Source organism: Papio anubis, chromosome 2 (genome assembly GCF_008728515.1).
Source record: "Papio anubis isolate 15944 chromosome 2, Panubis1.0, whole genome shotgun sequence".
NCBI lineage: Eukaryota > Metazoa > Chordata > Mammalia > Primates > Cercopithecidae > Papio > Papio anubis.
Window position 1 is genome coordinate 74,015,410 of NC_044977.1, and position 16,977 is coordinate 74,032,386.

General features: G+C 37.7%; 1 protein-coding gene and 1 non-coding gene across 9 annotated transcripts in view; one reads left to right on the forward strand and one right to left on the reverse strand.

Moving 5' to 3' along the window:
• Window positions 1-16,977, reverse strand: part of SLC25A26 (solute carrier family 25 member 26) — a 163,787-nt gene that overhangs the window by 89,345 nt on the left and 57,465 nt on the right. Inside the window, exon 6 of one of the 8 annotated variants that reach the window (XR_002520352.2) lies at window positions 15,908-16,035. The exons of the other annotated variants lie outside the window; for them this stretch is intronic. The gene's annotated coding sequence lies outside the window, so the exon portion shown is untranslated. The remainder of the gene's footprint in view (window positions 1-15,907; window positions 16,036-16,977) is intronic. 8 annotated transcript variants of the gene reach the window in all.
• LOC116273901 lies at window positions 3,379-3,485 on the forward strand. The gene has a single exon (XR_004182405.1). It is a non-coding gene; the product is annotated as a U6 spliceosomal RNA (small nuclear RNA).

Genomic DNA, 16,977 nt, shown 5'->3' on the forward strand with positions numbered 1-16,977 from the left:
CTCAGCTTCCGAAAGTGCTGGGATTACAGGCATGAGCCACTATGCCCGGACAAGAAATGGAATTTAAAAAATAGTTTTAAAAACACACACACAGCCAGGCGTGGTGGCTCGCACCTGTAATCCCAGCACTTTGAGAGGCCAAGGCAGGTGGATCATGAGGTCAAGAGTTCAAGACCAGCCTGGCCAACATGGTGAAACCTCATCTCTATTAAAAATACAAAAAATCTTTGGGAGGCTGAGGCAGGCAGATCACGAAGTCAGGAGATTGAAACCATGCTGGCTAACACGGTGAAACCCTGTCTCTACTAAAAATACAAAAAACTAGTTGGGCATGGCGGTGGGTGCCTGTAGTCCCAGCAACTCGGGAGGTTGAGGCAGGAGAATGGTATGAACCAGGAGGCGGAACTTGCAGTGAGCCGAGATCACACCACTGCACTCCAGCCTGGGCATCAGAGCAAGACTCCGCCTGAAAAAAAAAAAAAAAACACACACACACAAAATTAGACGGGTGTGGTGGTGTACGCCTGTAATCCCAGCTACTCGGGAGTCTGAGGCAGGAGAATTGCTTGAACCCAGAAGGCAGAGCTTGCAGTAAGCTGAGATCATGCCACTGCACTCCAGCCAACAGCGTGAGACTCCATCTCACACACACACACACACACGCAAATTTGAGAAAACGCAAAAGCCATCCAAGTTGACAAGATCACATATATTGAATAATGCTTCAAGATGCCCCAAAACATGAGTGATGCCTGTTTAATATCCTCTAAACTACAAAATAGGTTGTAAATTGTTTGGGGTTTTTGATTTGCATGAGATAAATCAACTTTTTTTCTGTATCCAAGCAGTTTTTATGAGATTCAGCGTATGCCTAACTTTAATATAAAGAACATCAGTAAAGTGTTCTTGATAAGAGTTTATATTTTTTAACTGCAATGAGAGTAAATTCATTTGAGATCTTTTAAATGTAATACTACAACTAAGAGCCAAAAGCAAAGTGGATTCTTTACTGTCCACACATTTGAGCATCATGGCCATTTTTGCTACAAAGATTTTCCTAACAATCTCGTGTGGTAATCAATAAATGACCCATAGTAAATAGGTTACTACATAGCAGACAGAGTGTTAACTAGCTAATTACACTTTTTTTTGGTCCTACTACTACATGGATTTTTTTAAGTTCTATTTTATTCTGATACTCTAAGACTACTCATTTCTGTAATTTATATGAGAACATCACACAGAGCCTTCCAAACAGATTCCACCTTGGCTTGCAATTTTATTTTCTCCCTCTAACTTGAGGAAAGAGTTATGCATAAAATAAATAAATAAATAAATAAATACTACATGATTATCTCAATAGATGCAGAAAAGGCTTTCGATAAAATTCAACACCACTTCATGTTAAAAACTCAATAAATGACATGATCGTATATCTAGAAAACCCCATAATCCCGGCCCAAAAGCTCCTTATGCTGATAAACAACTTCAGCAGAGTCTCAGGATACACAATCAACATACAAAAATCACTAGCATTCCTATACATCAACAGGCAAGCCAAAAGACCTATCAGGAATGAACTCCCATTCACAACGGCCACCAAAAAACCCCCAAAATATCTAGAATTACAGCTAACCAAGGAGGTGACAGATACTACAAGGAGAACTACAAAACACTGCTCAGAGGTATCAGAAATGACACAAGCTAACGAAAAAACATTCCATGCTCACGGGCAAGAAGAATCAATATCGTGAAAATGGCCATACAGACCAAAGCAATTTATATAATAGATTCAACCCTATGCCTATTAAACTACCACTGACATTCTTCAAGGAACTGGAAAAAAACTATTTTAAAATTCATATGGAACCAAAAAAAGAGCCCAGATAGCCAAGATAATCCTAAGCAAAAAGAACAAAGTTAAAGGCATCACGCTACCAGACTTCAAGCTATATTACAGGGCTACAGTAACCAAAACAGCATGGTACTGGTACAAAAACAGACACACAGACCAACAGAACAGAAAGCCCAGAAGTAAGGCCACACACCTAGAATCATCTGCTCTTCAGCAATGCTGACAAAAACAAGCAATAAAGAAAGAAAGGATTTCCTATTGAATAAATGGTGGTGGGATGACTGGCTAGCCATATGCACAAGATTGAAACTGGACCCCTTCCTTATACCATATATAAAAATTAACTCAAGATGATTAAAAACTTAAATATAAAACCTAAAAATATAAAATCCCTGGAAGACACCTAGGCAATACCATTCTGGACACTGGAACACACAAAGATTTCATGATGAGGATGCCAAAGGCAATTGAAAACAAAGCGAAAATTGACGGGAACTAATTAAAGAGCTTCTGCACAGCAAAAGAAACTGTCAACGGAGTAAACAGACAACCTACAGAATGGGAAAAAACTTTTGCAAAATATGAAAAACCCTCAATATCACCGATCATTAGAGAAATGTAAATAAATCAAAACCACAATGACATGCCATCTTACACTTGTCAGAATGGCTATTATTAAAAAGTCAAAAAATAACAGATGCTGGCGAGGTTGGAGAGAAAAAGGAACACACACACACTGTTGGTGTGAATGTAAACTCGTTCAACCATTGTGGAAGACAGTATGGTGATTCCTTAAAGGCCTAAAATCAGAACTACCATTTGACCCAACAACTCCATTACTGAGTACATACCCAAAGGAATATTAATCCTTCTATCATAAAGACATGTACACATGTACGTTCACTGCAGCACTATTCACAATAGCAAAGACATGGAATCAACCTAAATATCCATCAATAAAACACTGGACAAAGAAAATGTGGTACATATATACCATGAATACTATAGAGGCATAAGAAAAAACGACATCACTTCCTTTGCAAGAATATGGATGATGCTAGAGGCCATTATCCTTAGCAAACTAATGCAGAAAGAGAAAACCAAATACCACATTTTCTAATTTACAATTGGGAGCTAAATGATGAGAACACCATAGATCCACAGAGGGAAATAACAGACACTGCAGCCTATCAGACAGTGGCGACTGGGAGGAGGGAGAGGATCAGGAAAAAAAAAAACTAATGGGCACTAGACTTAGTACCTGGGTGACAAAATAATCTGTACAACAAACCTCCATGACACAAGTTTACATATATAACAAACCAGTACATGTACTCCTGAACCTAAAGTAAATTTAAATTAAAAAAAAAATAATTAACAAAAATCCCAACCCCAAAGGGGTATTTGGTGCATGTGATTTCATGAAGAAAGTCCAAGCTCAATGTTTCAGTACCACTCAAAGTACAAGTAAAAAATACTCCTTAAAAGCAGTTAAGCACGCTTTTTAAAAAATAATGCTTTCCATGCTCGCTTCAGCAGCACATATACTAAAATTGGAACAATACAGAGAAGATTAACATGGGCCCTGAGCAAGAATGAAATGCAAATTCGTGAAGTTTTCCATATTTTTAGAACTTCAGGAAGCGTACACAAATATCAATAGCCACATAAATCAAGCAGAAGAAAGGTTATCAGGGACTGAAGATCAACTTAATGAAATAAAGTGTGAAGACAAGATTAGAGAAAAAAAGAACGAAAAGGAACAAACAAAGCCTCCAAAAAATATGGGACTATGTGAAAAGACCAAACCTACATTTGACTGGCATACCTGAAAGTAACAGGGAGAATGGAACCAAGTTGGAAAACACTCTTCAGGATATTATCCAGGAGAACTTCCCCAACCTATCAAGACAGGCTAACATTCAAATTCAGGAAATATAGAGAACGCCACTAAGATACTTCTTGAGAAGAGCAACATAGTCGTCAAAATTCACAAAGGTTGAAATGAAAAAAAAAATGTTAAGGGCAGCCAGAGAGAAAGGTTGGGTTACCCACAAAGGGAAGCCATCAGACTAACAGCAGGTCTCTCTACAGAAACCCTACAAGCCAGAAGAGAGTGGAGGCCAATAGTCAACATTTTAAAATAATTTTCAACCCAGAATTTAAAATCCAGCCAAACTAAGCTTCATAAGGAAAGGAGAAATAAAATCCTTTATAGACAAGCAAATGCTAAGAGACTTTGTCACCACCAGGCCGGGCTTACGGGAGCTCCTGAAGGAAGCACTTAATATGGAAAAGAACAACCAGTACCAGCCACTGCAAAAACATACCAAATTGTAAAGACCATAGCCACTATGAAAAAACTGAATCAATTAATAGGCAAAATAACCAGCTAGTATCATAATGACAGGATCAAATTCACACATAACAATATTAATCTTAAGCAAACGGGCTAAATGCCCCCAATTAAAAGACACAGACTGGCAAATTGGATGAACAGTGAAGACCCATCAGTGTGCTGTATTCAGGAGACCCATCTCATGTGCAAAGACACACATAGGCTCAAAATAAAAGGATGGAGGAATATTTACCAAGCAAATGGAAAGCAAAAAAAAAAAAAAAAAAAAAAAAGCAGGGGTTGCAATCCTAGTCTCTGATGAAACAGACTTTAAACTAACAAACATAAAAAAAAGACAAAGAAGGGCATTATATAATGGTAAAGCGATCAACACAACAAGAAGAGCTAACTATCCTAAATATATATGCACCTAATACAGGAGCACCCAGATTCATAAAGCAAGTTCTTAGAGACCTACAAAGAGACAGCCACAAAACAACAGTGGGAGATTTTAAAACCCCACTGTCAATATTAGACAGATCAATGAGACAGAAAATTAACAAGGATATTCAGGACATGAACTCAGCTCTGGACCAACAGGACCTAATAGACATCTACAGAACTCTCCACCCCAAATCAACAGAATATACATTCTTCTGAGCGACACATCACACTTATTCTAATATTGACCACATAATTGGAAGTAAAACACTCCTCAATTAATTTGGGAGCTGATGTTTTGAAAAGGTTAACAAAATAGATAAACTGCTAGCCAGACAAAGAAGAAAAGAGAGAAGAATCAAACAGACACAATAGAAAATGATAAAGGGGATATCACCACCGATCCCACAGAAATACAAACTACCATCAGAGAATACTATAAACACCTCAATGCAAATAAACAAGAAAATCTAGAAGAAATGGATTAATTCCGGGACACATACACCCTCCCAAAACTAAACCAAGCAGAAGTCGAATCCCTGAACAGACCAATAACAAGTTCTGAAATTGAGGCAGTAATTAATACCCTACAAACCAAAAAAAAAGCCCAGTACCAGACGGACTCACAGGCGAATTCTACCAAAGGTACAAAGCTGGTACCATTCCTTCTGAAACTATTCCAAACAGAAAAAGAGGGGCTCCTCCCTAACTCATTTTATTAGGCCAACATCATCCTGACACCAAAACCTGGCAGAGACACAACAAAAAAAGAAAATTTTAGAACAATATTCCTGATGAACACGAATGTGAAAATCCTCAATAATACACTGGCAAAACAAATCTAGCAGCACATCAAAAAGCTTATCCACCATGATCAAGTCACCTTCATCCTTGGGATACAACGCTGGTTCAACATATGCAAATCAATAAATGTAATCCATCACATAAACAGAACCATGACAAAAACCACATGATTATCTCAAATGATGCAGAAAAGGCCTTCAATAAAATTCAACATCTCTTCATGCTAAAAACTCTCAATAAACTAGGTATTGATGGGATTTACCTCAAAATATTAAGAGCTGTTTATGACAAACCCAAAGCCCATATTATACTGAATGAGCAAAAGCTGGAAGCATTCCCTTTGAAAACTGGCACAAGACAAAGATGCCCTCTCTCACCACTCCTATTCAACATAGTATTGGAAGCTCTGGCCAGGGCACTCAGGCAAGAGAAAGAAATAAAGTGTATTCATATAGGAAGAGAGGAAGTCAAATTTTCTCTGTTTGCAGATGACATGATTGTACATTTGGAAAACCCCATCGTCTCTGCCCAAAATCTCCTTAAGCTGATAAGCAACTTCAGCAAAGTCTTAGGATACAAAATCAATGTGCAAAAATTACAACCATTCCTATACACCAGTAACAGATAAACAGCCAAATCATGACTGAACTCCCATTCACAATTGCTACAAAGGAAACAAAATACCTAGGACTACAACTTACAAGGGATGTGAAGGACCTCTTCAAGGAGAACTACAAACCACTCCTCAAGGAAATAAGAGAGCACACACATAAATGGAAAAACATTCCATGCTCATGGGTAGGAAGAATCATTATCATGAAAATGGCCATACTGCTCAAAGTAATTTATAGATTCAATGCTATTCCCATCAAGCTACCATTGACTTTCTTCACAGAATTAGAAAAAAACTACTTTAAATTTCATATGGAATCAAAAAAGAGCCTGCATAGCCTAGTCAATCCTAAGCAAAACGAACAAAGCTGGAGGCACCACGTTACCTGACTTCAAACTATACGACAAGGCACAGTAAACCAAAATAGCATGGTACTGATACCAAAACAGATATATAGACCAATGGAACTGAATAGAGGCCTCAGAAATAATGCCACACATCTACAATCATCTGATCTTTGACAAACCTCAAAAAAGCAACGGGGGAAGGATTCCCTATTTAGTAAATGGTGTTGGGAAAACTGGCTAGCCACATGCAGAAAACTGAAACTGGACCCCTTCCTTACACCTTATACAAAAATTAACTCAAGATGGAAGACTTAAATGTTAAGACGTAAAACCATAAAAACCCTAGAAGAAAACCTAGGAAATACCATTCAGGACGTAGGCATGGGCAAAGACATCATGACTAAAACACCAAAAGCAATGGCAACAAAAACCGAAATTGACAAATGGGATCTAATTAAACTAAAGACCTTCTACACAGCAAAAGAAACTATCATCAGAGTGAACAGGCAACCTACAGAATGGGAGAAAATTTTTGTAACCTATCCATCTGACAAAGGGCTAATATCCAGAAGCTACAAGGAACTTAAATTTACAAGAAAAAAACAACCCCATCACAAATTGGGTGAAGGATATGAACAGACACTTCTCAAAAGAAGACATTTATGTGGCCAACAAACATATGAAAAAATGCTCATCATCACTTGTCATTAAAGAAATGCAAATCAAAACCACAATGAGATACCATCTCATGCCAGTTAGAATGACGATCATTAAAAAGTCAGGAAACAACATATGCTGGAGAGGATGTAGAGAAATAGGAACGCTTTTACACTGTTGGTGGGAGTGTAAATTAGTTCAACCATTGTGGAAGACAGTGTGGCGATTCCTCAATGATCTAGAACCAGAAATACCATTGTACCCAGCAATCCTGTTACTGGGTATACACTCAATAGATTATAAATCATTCTACCATAAAGACACATGCACAAGTGTGTTTATTGCAGCACTATTCACAATAGTAAAGACTTGGAACCAACCTAAATGCCCACCAATGATAGACTGGATAAAGAAAATGTGGCACATATACACCATTGAATACTATGCAGCCATAAAAATGGATGAGTTCATGTCCTCTGCAGGGATATGAAGTTGGAACCCATTAATCTCAGCAAACTAACACAGGAACAGAAAACCAAACAGCACATGTTCCCACTTATAAGTGGGAGTTGAACAATGAGAACACATTGACACAGGGAGGGGGAACATCACACACTGGGGCCTGTTGAGGGGTGGGGGTGGGGGGTAGAGGAGGGATAGTATTGGAGAAATACCTAATGTAGATGACGGGTTGATGGTTGCAGTGAACCACCATGGCACGTGTATACCTATATAACAAACCTGCTGCACATGTATCGCAGAACTTAAAGCGTAATTTAAAAAAAAAAAAATGCTTTCCAATGTCAACATATCAATTCCATTATTCTACCCTTCCTTTTTCTAAGTTGTCTAAAAGGACTGTCCAAAATTCACCTCATTCAGAGACATTCAAGGATTCACTCCTTGAGTGTCTGTTCGTATCTTGCCAGCACTCCAACATTTTTAATATCCAACTACTGAATGTTCAACTACTAATGAACTGCTTTACAAATATCCATGCATTTCCACACACAAATAGGAGAGGCTGTCTAGGGGTAGAATCTCTCTCCTCTGTCCCATCCACACATGGCTAATTCTATAGCTCTGTACCCTACACTCACTCTATAAATGTTTTCTGGTGAACTAAAAATTACTGGGTCACCACTTCAGTAACAATATTATTCTCAAAACTACAGTAAACATTTAGTGATAGTGTACAAAGAAAATTTCTATAATCTGTCCTCTGCATTAAAAACTTCACATTAATTCCATGATTTTTAGAGTTTCAATTCTAAGAAGTCAGTGCTACAATAAGAAGTAAATAATTTAGGTTCTAGGTTTATTTCAGCACAAAGTAAACAGTAATCTTAGTGACTCACTTCAGATTTTGTATTTTATAGGATATTGTAAGGAAGACAACTCAAAGCAAAGAAGGTTCGTGCTTGAATAAAACAAAATACACAGCGCCTTTTCCTCCTTCCAGTAGGTGAATGTTGAGACTATTTTTACTACATGATAATGCAACAGCAAGAATTTTTAAAACGGCACGATCTATATAAGGAATTAATAGTAACTATACTATGAATCAAAAAAGAGGAAGAACTGAGCTTCTAATCCACTGTCTACATATTAACAGTATAGTAATGCAAGAGAAAATAGGCATTTTCAGAAAAATAAAGACAGAAAAAAGGTGAAAGATACCCAATTACTGAAATGTAAAAACAGTGACTAAAAAGTCAGTCCTTTCTATCACTTAAAAAAAAAAAAAAGGAACAAAGAGATGTCGAGAGAAAAAGGCAGACGATTAATTTGAGATTTTCTTTTGAGAGATGGAGTCCGGCTTGTTTCCTCTCCCAGGCTGGAGTGCAGTGGCACAATCTCAGCTCACTGCAGCCCGGCCCTGTCTTTACGCCGCATTCCTCCTGCCCAGGCTCTCCTGGAGGCAGCTGGGACTACAGGCGCCTGCCACCATACTCCAGCTAATTTTTTGAGACGGGAGCCTCGCCTCTGTCACTCCATGCTGGAGTGCAGTGGCCGGATCTCAGCTCACTGCAAGCTCCGGCCCGGATTTACGCATTCTTCCTGCCTCAGCCTCCCGAGTAGCTGGGACTGCAGGCGCCCGCCACCTCGCCCGGCTAGTTTTTTGTATTTTTTAGTAGAGACGGGGTTTCACGGCGTTAGCCAGGATGGTCTCAATCTCCTGACCTCGTGATCCGCCCGTCTCGGCCTCCCAAAGTGCTAGGATTACAGGCTTGAGCCACCGCGCCCGGCCTAATTTTTTGTATTTTCAGTACAGATGGGGTTTTTCTGTGTTAGGCAGGATGGTCTCAATCTCCTGACCTCGTGATCCGCCAGCCTCAGCCTCCCAAAGTGCTGGGATTACAGGCATGAGCCACCATGCCCAGCCCCCTTTGAAATTTTTTTAAGATAGCCATCATATCAATTAAGAAAACAAACAAGCCAGGTACGGTGGCTAATGCCTGTAATCCCAGCACTTCAGGAGGCTCAGCTGGGCAGATCACATGAGGCCAGGGGTTCAAGACCAGACTGGCCAACATGGTGAGACCCTGTCTCTATTAAAAATATAAAAATTAGCCGGGCATGGTGGTGCATGCCTGTAATCCCAGCTATTCAGGTGGCGTTTGAATCCAGAAAGGAGGCTGCAGTGAGTGAAATTGTGCCACTGCACCCCAGCCTTGGTGGCAGAGCAACACCCTTGTCTCGAGAAAAATAAAATAAAAAAACAAAGGGAAAGGTCTCAGAAAATCAAAACATCATCTTTCAAGACTGCGATGTTCAAAAATATGAAAACAAACACCTAAATAAAGAAAAACAAAGACATTACTTGGAACCTATATACACAGGTTCCTTAATATATATATTTCTTCCAGATACAGACTCATACTAATCTGGCCAACTGATTTTTTGAAAAGATGCAAAAGCATTTCAGTGAGGAAAAAAAAATAATCTCTTCAACAAATGCTGTTAGAACAACTGTACATCTACATATGGAAAAAACAAACCTTGAGCTAAACCTCACCCCTTAAATAAAAATCAACTCAAAATGGATCATAGATGTAAATATAAAACATAAAGCTATAAAACTTTTAGAAGAAAATATGAGAGAAAATCTTAATGACTGAGAGTTAGGCAGAGTTCCTAGAGATGACATCCAAAGTACGATTCATAAAAGAAAAAATGAATTGAACTTTACCAAAATTTAAAACTTTTAACTTTGCAAGTAATACTGTTTTAGAGAAATTACGAGTTACAGATGAGAAAATACTGCAAATCACATAAGAGTAAAGGACGAACATCCCAAATATATAAAGAACTTTTGAAACTCCAAAAGAAACCATACAATTAAAAATGAACAAAAGACTGAACAGATACTTCACGAAAAAAAGATGCAAGGATGGCAAATAAGCATATGAAAAGATGTTCAACATCATTAGCCATTAGGGAACTGAAAAGTAAAACCATTATGAGACACAGCATCAACTCCTGGGAGTAGTTTGTTGGTCTTCCCTGCATTACTTCCCCTCTACTAAGGGCAGGGTGGTTGTTTCTGTGGTTAGCTCCCAGAAGGGCAATGTGGTTCGTTCCAGGCCTCAGAAACACCAGAATACACCTGGCTTCAAAAATAACAAGTTTTGGGCCAGGCATGGTGGTTCACGCCTGTAATCCCGGCACTTTGGGAGGCCAAGGCAGGCAGACCACTTGAGGTCAGGAGTTGGAGCCCAGCCTGGCTAACAAGGTGAAACCCTTTCTTTACTAAAAATACAAAAATTAGCCGGGAGTGCTGGTGGGCACCTGTAGTCCCAGCTACTCAGGAGGCTGAGGCTGGAGAATCACTTGAACCTGGGAAGCAGAGGTTGCAGTGAGCCAAGATTGCACCACTGTACTCCAGCCTGGGTGACAGAGTAAAACTCTGTCTCAAAAAAAAAAAAAAAAAAAGCACAAAAAAACCCCCAAGTTTTGAACCCATGAAGAGGAGTCTGCAGTGAGCTGAGATCATGCCACTACACTCCAGCCTGGGTGAAAGAGCAAGCAAGACCCTGTCTCAAAAACAAAAAACAAAACAAAAAAAAACACCAAGTTTGGTAAGAGTGTTCAGACCAAGAAAATAAACGCAAAATTTCATGATGGGATATGCCAGCTCTGTAAAGAAGTTCCTGAATGGCATGCATTAATAAACTATAATAAACACAAACCATTATCAAAACCTAAAAAAATGTGTTAAATGTTTATAAATGTCAGTGGAGGATTCTTATCACATAATGTGTAGACTATGTGCCTATGAATGTGAAGTCTGCACAAAATGTAGAAATGAAGAAGTCACTATTATTCTGTTTAATAAAGAACCAGAAAAAACCAAAAATTACTGAAAATAATCTAAGTTCTAACCACCGAAGAAACTGCAGAAAAAGTTAAAGTGATGATTTAGATTTTGATATTGATTTAGATGACAAAGTAGAGTGAATTAATATCAACATATTACAAGTCAATTTGAGAATGTGAAATTCTGACCAACTTTTGACTTCCAATTTTCACAAAAAATACTGTGAAATCATGAGAAAATTTGAAAAAAGCTATTGAAAATAGGCAAAATTTATACATGAACAATATAAATCATGTATGATATTTCAACAAGTATAAGATTTTCATCCATTGTGTTTTTGGATATGTTTTTTTGAGACAGTGTCTCACTGTTACTCAGGGCTCCAACTCCTGGGCTCAAGTTTTTCTTATAACAATTTTTTAAGTTGCATATGTTAGAATAGCTACCAAAATGAGTATGAGGGTATCATACTGCAGTTCATAGGGATTATTTAAAAGAATCTATTACCTAGTATTACCAAACTAAACAAGATTCAGAATTGATGGCTGTGTAAGAACTACCTTAGTAAAAGTAAGATGACATTATATTGGTAGCCTCAAAAATTGGTCCTCAGTAAGTGCCTTTGATAAATTTATGTCAAGTAAACGACTCACATAGCAAAAATCCCCTTACTCACTTCACTTGTTACAAAGCAAATGCAGGTTTTAAAAAAATAATAATGTTTAACAAGTGTATAGCAATCTTTCTTTGAAAGCATTTTCATATACCTCATTACATTGTTTTTACCTTTTTTCTCCTGTGAAATATGTATATCAAAAATGCATAGAATTCATATGGATAGTTTAATAGATAATTATAAAGGAAAGTTCACACATTTACCCAGGTAAAGAAATGACCAGCACCAGAAGACCCTTGCTAGGCTCTTCCTCAGCAGAAGTTCATCCTTCTTCCCAGAGTTGGTACTGTTCTTAATTGTAGTATTTTCTTATCATTTTACTACCCGTGTTTATACTCCAAAACTACATAAATTAGCTTTATCTGATTTTTAACCCTATCTTTTTATATTGAAAAATCTCAAACCTACAAAATGGTAACAAAATAGTTCAATGAATTTTTGCATATTCTTCACCCAAATTCTCAATTAACTTTTAACCATGTTTTCTTGGTATCTCAATAGATGGATATATATTTGCTGCACCATTTGAAAATGTGGCAAGCCCTGCTTCTGAGTTCTGTATGAACACTTACACTATATATTACTTTGCATCTCTTTTTTGTTATGAAGTTTGTTGAGACTAATCCATGTTGTTGCAAGAGCTGCAGTTTGTTCTTTTCACACTGCTGTGTATTATTCCATGCACTTCCATATCATAGTTTATTTTTCTTATATTAATATTTATCTCAAATTTTTCCTATTATAAACAATACTGATATGAACACTGTTGCATGTGTCTCTTGGTACACATGTGCATTTCTGTTAGGTATATATATACCTGCCAGTGGTGGAGAAAATCAGCTTTTATGGATCTTCAGTTTTACTTTATCATATGAAACTATGTTTTCAGGACTTTTATTCCCTTTCTGATAGCAGATTAGAGTTCCAGCACTCAGCAGTTTTTCTAACATTGCTCTGTTGCCCATACTGGAGTACAGTGGCATAATCTAAGCTCACTGCAGCCTCTGCTTCCTGGGCTCAAGAGATTCTCCCACCTCAGCCTCTCAAGTAGCTGGGACTATGGGTGTGCACCACCACAGGCAGCCTTTTTTTTTTTTTTTTGTAGAAACTTGGTTTCACTATGTTGCCCAGGCTAGTCTCAAACTCCTGGGCTCAAGTGATCCTCTCACCTCAGCCTCCCAAAGTGCTGGGATAACAGGCATGAGCCATCATGCCCAGCCTATACTGAAATATTTAAGTGTGTAATATCAATTTACTTTAAAATATTTTAGCATAAAAAAGTGAAGACACAGATAACATTTCAGTGGCATCAGAAAATATTACCTAGGAATAAATCAAAAAATAATAACAGTCAACAAACTTATAAAGTATTTTCAAAACATTAAAGAAAATGGAGATTAAAGTAAATGGAGATACCATGTTCAAGACATAGAAGTCTCAATATTCTAAACTTTCAGTCTTATAGAAAGTTTCTCCCCCATAAATATGTGTGGTTCTATTTTGCAAATAAATTTATTTTCTGGACTATTTAACTTCTGTGATTAAAGACTCAACTAAGGTTAAAACAATAATAAATAAATAAAACCATTATGGGGTATCACTACACACCTACTAAAATGACTAAAATAAAAATCCTGACAGTATGAAGTGCTAACCATATACTGCTGGTGGGAATGTAAAATTGTACAGCCATTATAGAAAAGAGTTTGGGCCAGGTGCAGTGGCTCATACCTATAACACCAGCACTTTGGGATGCCAAGGTACGCAGACTGCTTAAGCCCAGGAGTTTGAGAACAGCCTGGACAACATGGTGAAAACCCATCTCTACAAAAAATACAAAAATTAGCCAGGTGTGGTGGTACATGTCTGTAGTCCCAGCTTCTCAGGATACTGAGGTAGGAGGATCGCTTGAGCCTGGGAGACAGAGGTTGCAGTGAGCCAAGACTGCGCCACTGCACTCAGCCTGGGTAACACAGTGAGACCCTGTCTCAAGAAAAAAAGAAAAGAGTTCATGGTTTCTAATAAAGCTAAATATACACTCAACATACAGCCCAGCAAATCCATTCCTGAGTTTCTACCCTAGAAAAATGAAAATGATGTTCACACAAAAACTTGTACATGACTATTAATAGCAATTCTCTTCATAATGACCCCAAAAGAACTCATATGTCCTTCAACAGATCAAAGGATAAACCATAATTTTTGTATTCCACTATACGTCCTAACAATGGAATACCACCCTGCAATAAAAAGAAACTATTGATACATGCAATGATCGGGATGAATCTCAAAGGCATTATGCTGAGTGACAGAAGGCAACCTGAAAAGGCTGTATATTCTGTAATGCCATTTAAATGACATTCTCAAAAATAAAAAACTATAGTGATGGAGAACAGATCAGTAAAGCTGCCAGCAGTAAGAAGCAGGGAAATGAGTATGACTACAAAGAGTAGCACAAGGGAGTTTGGGATGATGGAAATGTTTTGTATCTTGATTGTGATGATGGTTATACAAATCTATACATACACTGAATTCACAGCACTGTACACGGGAAAGACGTTTACAGTATAATTTTTTAAATAAATCATAATTCTGTGTTCTTCTTGCCTGATGTAAATATATGAAATGGGAAAGATGACATAATTTCATTTTTTTTCTGCCCAATAAAAGAGCCTAGATGCAATGATACACCTATAGCTTCTAAACACCATTCCCCACCAAAAGGAATCAAGGCCCCGTTGGGGAAGGGCTGACTACAGGACTGGGGCAGGGAGAGTACAAGGTAAGACTAAGATACCTTGCTACACCAGCAAGGAGGTTCTCAAAGACTAATGGGGGCTGGGCACGGTGGCTCATGCCTCTAATTCCAGCACTTTGGGAGGCCAAGGTGGGCAGATCACTTGAGGTCAGGAGTTCGAGACCAGCCTGGCCAACTTGGTGAAACTCCATCTCTATTAAAAATGCAAAATTTGTTGGGTGTGGTGGTGCGCACCTGTAATCCCAGATACTCAGGAAGCTGAGGCAGGAAAATCACTTGAACCTGGGAGGCAGAGGTTGCAGTGAGCCGAGATCGTGCCACTGTACTGCAGCCTGGGCAACAGAATGAGACTGTATCTCAAAAAAAGACTAATGGGGAAATGTCACATGAACACAGAAGTAGGCTGAAGAGGCTCCCACTGGCCAAATTTGGGACAATTTAAGGATCAAAAGAATAATAATAATAATGGTAATAGACTATGATTCCCAAACAAAAAAGAATCCATGACTATGGTGGTGATTGCACATACTTATGGATACACTAAAATCCCTTGAACTGTCACTTTAAATGAGTAAACTGTCTGGTACATGAATTGTATCTCAATTAGGCTATGTTTTAAAATCCATGAGTCCATGGGGATTTTTTTAAAAGGATCTGGAGGGCAAGGGAGGAAACGCTTCCCTACAGAAGAATGCCAGCTAACAAATTCATAGAAAAATGATAGTATTAGGAAAATCATTATTTTGCAATCACCAATGTAATAAATGCTTAAGACAAGAAGTATCCACAGATGTTAAAACCACTAGGTGAAAGATTATTGGGGAACAGGATAATTATGTGTCCTCAAAATATTACCCCATAGATTGCTGCTTAACATCAAAGGATAATTGAACCTTTAGTGTATAAAAAACTAGAAAACAACATAATCAAACAATTAAACTCACCAAGTATAAGACTTTTTGTGCCTCCTGGTACAATTCAATGAGAAACACCCAAAAATACTTATCCATGTAAAAACAAAAACAAAAACAAAAACAAAAAAAAATAAAACAAAAAAAAAAAAACAATTACCCTGAGTCTAATAATAGGGAACTCACATAATCCAGATTATGGGACCGTTTACAGGACAAATATCTTGGACTCCGCAAAAGTCAACGACATGGAGGAAATAAAAAAGGTTGGGGACGCTGACAACCAAATGCAATGTATGATCCTTTACGGCATCCTGAGGAAAGAAAGAAGTTATAAGGCTTTTATCACTGGGACAACAGGGAAATTGACCACATATTAGATAATATTAGTTAGTTAATATTAAATTTCTTGGGTGTGATAATGGCATTGTAGTTATGAGAAGTTATGACTCCATTCTTAGGAGACATACTGAAATACTGAATAAGTATCAGATTGTCTGCTACTTACTTAAAATATTTCAGAAAAAAAAAAAGAGGAAAAAAAGGGGCAGAGCAGACAAAGCAAAATGTTAATTGGTGAATCTTGGGGGAAAAAATACACGTTTTACCTTTTCTGTAAATTGTAATTTTTCAAAATAAAAAGGTGGAGAGGCAGGAAAAAAGAAAAAGGTGGTGTTACTACTCATTTCAAACTTCCTCACTCATACCTCAAACAGCAGAAAGGAAATACATACATTGTTACGAGAAGAGCTTTAAGAGTTCAAAGAATTCAGAGCCCAACTCTGCCTTCCACTAACAGTGTTTCTTGCTTTACACAGATCAAGTTACACCACCAAGGGTCAGTTTTCTCACTGATATTAAACAGAGAAACGTCTGTTAGCATATAAAATGGTTTACAAGGTAGATGAACATTAGAGATTGAGTGGGAATCATGACAAGGTATTAAAGAGGTACATACTTTCCAACTATTCAGTTGGCAATAATGATTGAGAATTATTGTGAGGATTAAATGAAAAAAATATATATGAAAAGTACCTAGTCTGGCATATGGCAGATGCTGGATAAATTCAACGTACTTTCTCCTTCAAATACAGAAAAATAATGTGGTAAGAACTTACCAGTTACCAAGAGGCAACTGTATACCAAACCTTTGGTGTTTTCACTCCATCAAAACTTAATGATTGAGATTAAGATTAAGACTGAGATTAAGATTGTTCTCACTACTTTTTCAAACTCATATTAAAGGTCTATAAGGA